Source organism: Peromyscus eremicus, chromosome X, assembly GCF_949786415.1.
Source record: "Peromyscus eremicus chromosome X, PerEre_H2_v1, whole genome shotgun sequence".
NCBI classification, from domain to species: Eukaryota; Metazoa; Chordata; class Mammalia; order Rodentia; family Cricetidae; genus Peromyscus; species Peromyscus eremicus.
The window spans coordinates 42,862,210-42,867,808 of NC_081439.1; the positions used below are offsets into that span (position 1 = coordinate 42,862,210).

The window sequence follows — 5,599 nt, forward strand, 5'->3', positions numbered from 1 at the left end:
GCATGCACATATGTAAAAGAAACATTACTAAAGTTTAAATTGCACATCAAACCCCACACACTAGTAGTGGGAGACTTCAACAACCCACTCTCACTAATGGACAGGCCTGCCAGACAGAAACTTAACAGAGAAATAAGGGATCTAACATGTTATGACTCAAATGGATGTAATAGATATCTACGGAACATTCTACCCTAAAACAAAAGAATATACCTCCTTCTCAGCACCCCATGGAAACTTCTCTAAAATCGACCACATATTCAGTCACAAAGCAAATCTCATCAGATTTGGATAAGATCTACATGGACAGCCTGGACATGAGTGGGGGAAATGAAGGGCGAGGGTCGAGGGAAAGAGAGCTTGGGGGAGCGGGAGATCCCAGCTGGATCAAGAACAGAGAGGGAGAACAAAGAATAGGAGACCATGGTAAATGAAGACCACATGAGAATAGGAAGAAGCAAAGTGCTAGAGAGGCCCACAGAAATCTACAAAGATACCCCCACAACAGACTGCTGGCAATGGTCGAGAGACAGCCCGAACTGACCTACTCTGGTGATGGGATGGCCAAACACCCTAATTGTCGTGCTAGAAACTCCATCCAACGACTGAGGGATCTGGATGCAGAGATCCATGACTAGGCCCCAGGTGGATCTCTGGGAGTCCAATTAGCGAGAATGAGGAGGGTTTATATGAGAGAGAATTGTTGAGACCAAGGTTGGATAAAGCACAGGGACAAATAGCCAAACGAATGGAAACACATGAAATATGAACCAATGGCTGAGGGGTCACCAACTGGATCAGGCCCTCTGAATGGGTGAGACAGTTGATTGGCTTGATCTGTTTGGGAGGCATCCAGGCAGTGGGACCAGGTCCTGTGCTCATGGCATGAGTTGGCTGTTTGAAACCTGGGGCTTATGCAGGGTCACTTGGCTCAGCCTGGGAGGCGGGGACTGGACCTGCCTGGACTGAGTCTACCAGGTTGATCTCAGTCCGCGGGGGAGGCTTTGCCCTGGAGGAGGTGGGAATGGGGGGTGGGCTGGGGGGAAGGGGAGGGGGCAGGAGGGGGCAGAACAAGGGAATCCATGGCTGATATGTAGTACTGAATTGTATTGTAAAATAAAATAATATAAAAAAAAAAAGAAGAAAGAAACTCCTTTTATTTTATTGGACCACCATGGCTTAAAGTTGGATTTCAACAATAACAAAAATTACAGAAAGCCTACAATCTCATGGAAATTGAATAATGCTCAACTGAATCACTAATGGGTCAAGAAAGAAATAAAGAAATTAAAGACTTCCTAGAATTCAATGAAAACAAATGTACAACACACCCAAACTTATGGGACACTATGAAAGCAGTGCTAAGAGAAAAATTCATAGCACTAAATGCCCTCATAAAGAAATTAGAAAAATCTCACACTAGCAACTTAACAGCACACCTGAGCACCCTAGAACAAAAAGAAGCAAATTCACCCAGGAGGAATAGACGTCAGGAAATAATCAAATTGAGGACTGAAATCAATAACATAGAAACAAAAAGAACACTACAAAGAATCAATGAAGCAAAGAATTGGTTCTTTGAGAAAATCAAGAAGATAGACAAGCACTTATCCAAATTAACCAAAGGGCAAAGATAGAACATCCAAATTAACAAAAGCAGAAAAGAAAAGGGAGACATAACAACAAACAACAAGGAAATCCAGAGAATCATCAGGTCATACTTCAAAAACCTGTACTCCACAACACTGGAAAATCTAAAGGAAATGGATAATTTTCTGGATAGGTACCACATATCAAAATTAAATGGACTAGATAAACAATTTAAATAGACCAATAATCCCTAAGGAAATAGAAACAGTCATTAAAAATCTCCCAACCAAAGAAAGCACAGAATTCTACCAGAATTTCAAAGAAGAGCTAATACCAATACTCTTCAAGTTTTCCACATAATAGAAACAGAAGAAACTTTTCCAAACATTTTTTTAGTGAGGCTACAGTCACCCTGATACCCAAACTACACAAAGATGCAACAAAGAAAGAGAATTACAGACCAATCTCCCTCATGAACATTGATGCAAAAATACTCAATGAAACACTGGCAAGCCAAATCCAAGAACACATCAAAAAATTATCCACTATGACCAAGTAGGCTTCATCTTAGAGATGCAAAAATGGTTCAACATATGAAAATCTGTCCTTCAGAAATCATAAAAACAGGGAGAGTTAAAGAAAAAAAAAGTCCCAAAAGAGATGTACAGGCACAGTATCATGAGGGGCACAGCTCCAAAGAGCCCTAAATGACCACACATCTTCCTCTCCTCAATGATGAGAGGTCCATTGTGCCATCAAATAACAATGACTGAAGCAAGTGAGGGGCACCAGGTGCACAACTAATTCAATTTTGCAAAGTACTAAGACGAGGCAGAGATGGCCAGAAGAAGGGGCGATTCATATATAATTCCAACTATATACAGCATAAATGGAATGCAGCCCATCTCAAACTGGCTCTGTGAAACAACTGGACCTTTATGATTTATAGCTAAAATTGTAACAGATTTACACAGGAAGCAAAATCCAGGGGCATTTTATATTACCTGTTTACTGTGCTGTTTCAATTGAAAAATAATTTTGCTAAGTATACATCTCAACTGAGGTCTATGTAGAAAATGTCTTTGGTGAGTTGAAGGCCTTGTTGTGACTTGTCTGAATTGTAGGCAGAATGCCAGGTGAATATGCACGTGTGGGACAACTCAAGCTGAGGTAATCCAAAGCTGTGCATTATCTGACTGGAGGGACTCTGGAGTCCAAGTACACCAGAAACCCCAAAGGTAACAGTGAGAATGGCAGGAGGGAATGGAGTGCCAATATGGCAGTAAGGTTGGTTACGAACAGAAAGAGGAAGGCCTCTCGTACTAGCAGAATCTTGTGTACACACAAAAAGAAATCGCCACCCACCATTTTGTAGAACAAAAGCCAATTATTAGAGTGGGAAAGTACAAACTACAGAAACCCAGAAGTCAATAGAAGAAAAACTACTGGTTCACACGAGAAAAAGGAAACTCTCCCTGTTTTTATGATTTCTGTAGGAAAGAGGCTTGTGACCAGTACTAATCTTGAGTACTTTTTTTTCCTATCTTCAAGTAAATTAATATCTGCTTCAAAATATTATTTATCTACTCATCCTTTCTTGAGGAAAAGAAAATCAGATATCATTTCTAGCAGATGTTGCACGTAAATTGGTAGCAAGTAACGACTGCAACTCAGATGATTAAGAATTTGTAAGAAAGCTCTGCTATGTTTTAATTTTATATACAATTTGATAATTAGCACATTGTAAGACTACAAACCTCTGCTTTTTAATGTTGATTTTATTCTTTATCACTGTTTATGTACCATTGGTTTCATAATGTAAATACTATACATTGAACAAATTAAATGTCTTTTTTTTTTGAAAATTGAATCAAATTTATTAAATATCAAGCACTGGGCACTTACATTTTGTATTCTCAATATTAATTTATAGATTTACTTACAGATGAAACTTACATAAAACATATTTATATTAACAAGCCATTAAACTATTCCTATAGTATACATAGTTTATCTGTTGGACCAATTTTATATATTTTTTTAACTGATAATATTTCAAATGTTTGAAATTATCCTATACATATATCATTTAATCAACTTTCTAAAAAAAATCACTGAAACCTTTTTTGTGATTAAACATTAAGATAAGTATATGATGTCTCCATTACTATCACCTTACTGCAAAGCTTATGAGCTAACAACCTCTGTACTACATTGAATGCAATGAGCACTAGGGGAAGTTTGTTAAGATCAATCTACGTGAGTCTATTGAATGGGTAATTGGGATTTAATAAGATACAAATTGGGGATCTCTATTCTGTCCTGGAGAGAATGCACCTGGCTGTCCAGTGTCCAATCATGCCAAGAAGAAGCACTTGACCCCTCTCCGTCTCCTTGTAAGAGATCACTTACAAAAGGCAAGAAGCACTGCCTCTTTCCGGCCATATAGCCCAAGGTCATGGGCAGGGCAAATACCAGTACAGAAGTGTTTCATTTTAGATGTACAGGAAATATGTCATTTGGTTGACAGTTTTTATTCAATACAGATGCAGAAATACATGTGTATATTTACATATATATGATCAGAAAGAATCAGATTCCCAAAAAGTTCATAGGACTAACGTAAAAGAAACGTGGAAAATAAATTGTTATATCAAAAACAATAGGTCATATCCTCAGTGTATCTGGACTTTTGCTAAAATAATTAGATGCAAATTTTAATACAATGTCTTTTTTTTTTAAACAGGGGAGAGCGCGAACGCAGTCCCCCACTACCACAAATTATGCAGTCGAGTTTCCCGCATTTGGGGAAATCGCAGGGGTCAGCACATCCAGAGTGCAATAGATAAGCCTCGCCCTGGGAAAACCATCTTTGTGATCATGGTATCTCCCCTGCCAGGTAAGTATAAATGTCAAATTTTTTATTACCATAGTTCATGTTAATAGTGGGGCTTTCAGGTGTCTAGAAACGTTTGGTTAACATTTGATGCAAAATACTAGATGTGTATAACTTTAGAGTTGAATTTTAAGGGACTTCCTAATATGTATACTATCTTTTTATCTGAAGTAATATATAAACTATGATCTTGAAAGTGCCTAAAAAAAAAAAAAGAAAATCTGTCAATGTAACACACCATATAAACAAACTGAAAGAAAAAAAAAAAACTGCATGATCATCTCATTAGATGCTCAAAAAAACTTTGACAAAATCCAACACCCCTTCATAATAAAGGTCTTGGAAAGATCAGGAATACAAGGAACATACCTAAACATAATAAAGGCAATTTACAGCAAGCCGACAGCCAACATCAAATTAAATGGAGAGAAACTCAAAGCAATTCCACTAAAATCAGGAACAAGACAAGGCAACAAGGCTGCCAATTTTCCCTGTATCTATTCAATATAGTACTTTCTATTCAATAAGTTCTAGCTAGAGCAATAGATAACAAAAGGAGATCCAGGGGATACAAAATGGAAAGGAAGAAGTCAAACTTTTGGTATTTGCAGATGATATGATAGCATACATAAGTGACCCCAAAAATTCTACCAGGGAACTCCTACAGCAGATAAACACCTTCGGTAATGTGGCAGGATACAAAATTAGCTCAAAAACCAGTAGCCCTCCTTTATACAAGTGATAAATGGACTGAGAAAGAAATCAGAGAAACATCACCCTTTACAATAGCCATAAATGATATAAAATACCTTGGGGTAACTCTAACTAAGTAAATGAAAAACCTGTATGACAAGAACTCTAAGTCTCTGAAAACACTTGAAGAAGATATCAGAAAATGGAAAGATCTCCCATGCTCATGGATAGGTAGGATTAACGTGGTAAAAATGGCAATCTTACCAAAAGCAATCTACAGATTCAATGCAGTCTCCATCAAAATCCCAACACAATTCTTCAAAGACCTCGAAAGAAAAATACTTAACTTCAAAAGGAAAAATAGAAATCCCAAGATAGATAAAACAATCCTGTACAGTAAAGCAACTTCTGGAGGCATCA

The 5,599-nt window shown here is 37.6% G+C and overlaps 1 non-coding gene across 1 annotated transcript; it reads right to left on the reverse strand.

Moving 5' to 3' along the window:
* Nucleotides 1–4,333: 4,333 nt before the first annotated feature.
* LOC131900322 (U1 spliceosomal RNA) lies at nucleotides 4,334–4,497 on the reverse strand. Its single transcript, XR_009376219.1, has one exon. It is a non-coding gene; the product is annotated as a U1 spliceosomal RNA (small nuclear RNA).
* Nucleotides 4,498–5,599: the final 1,102 nt, after the last annotated feature.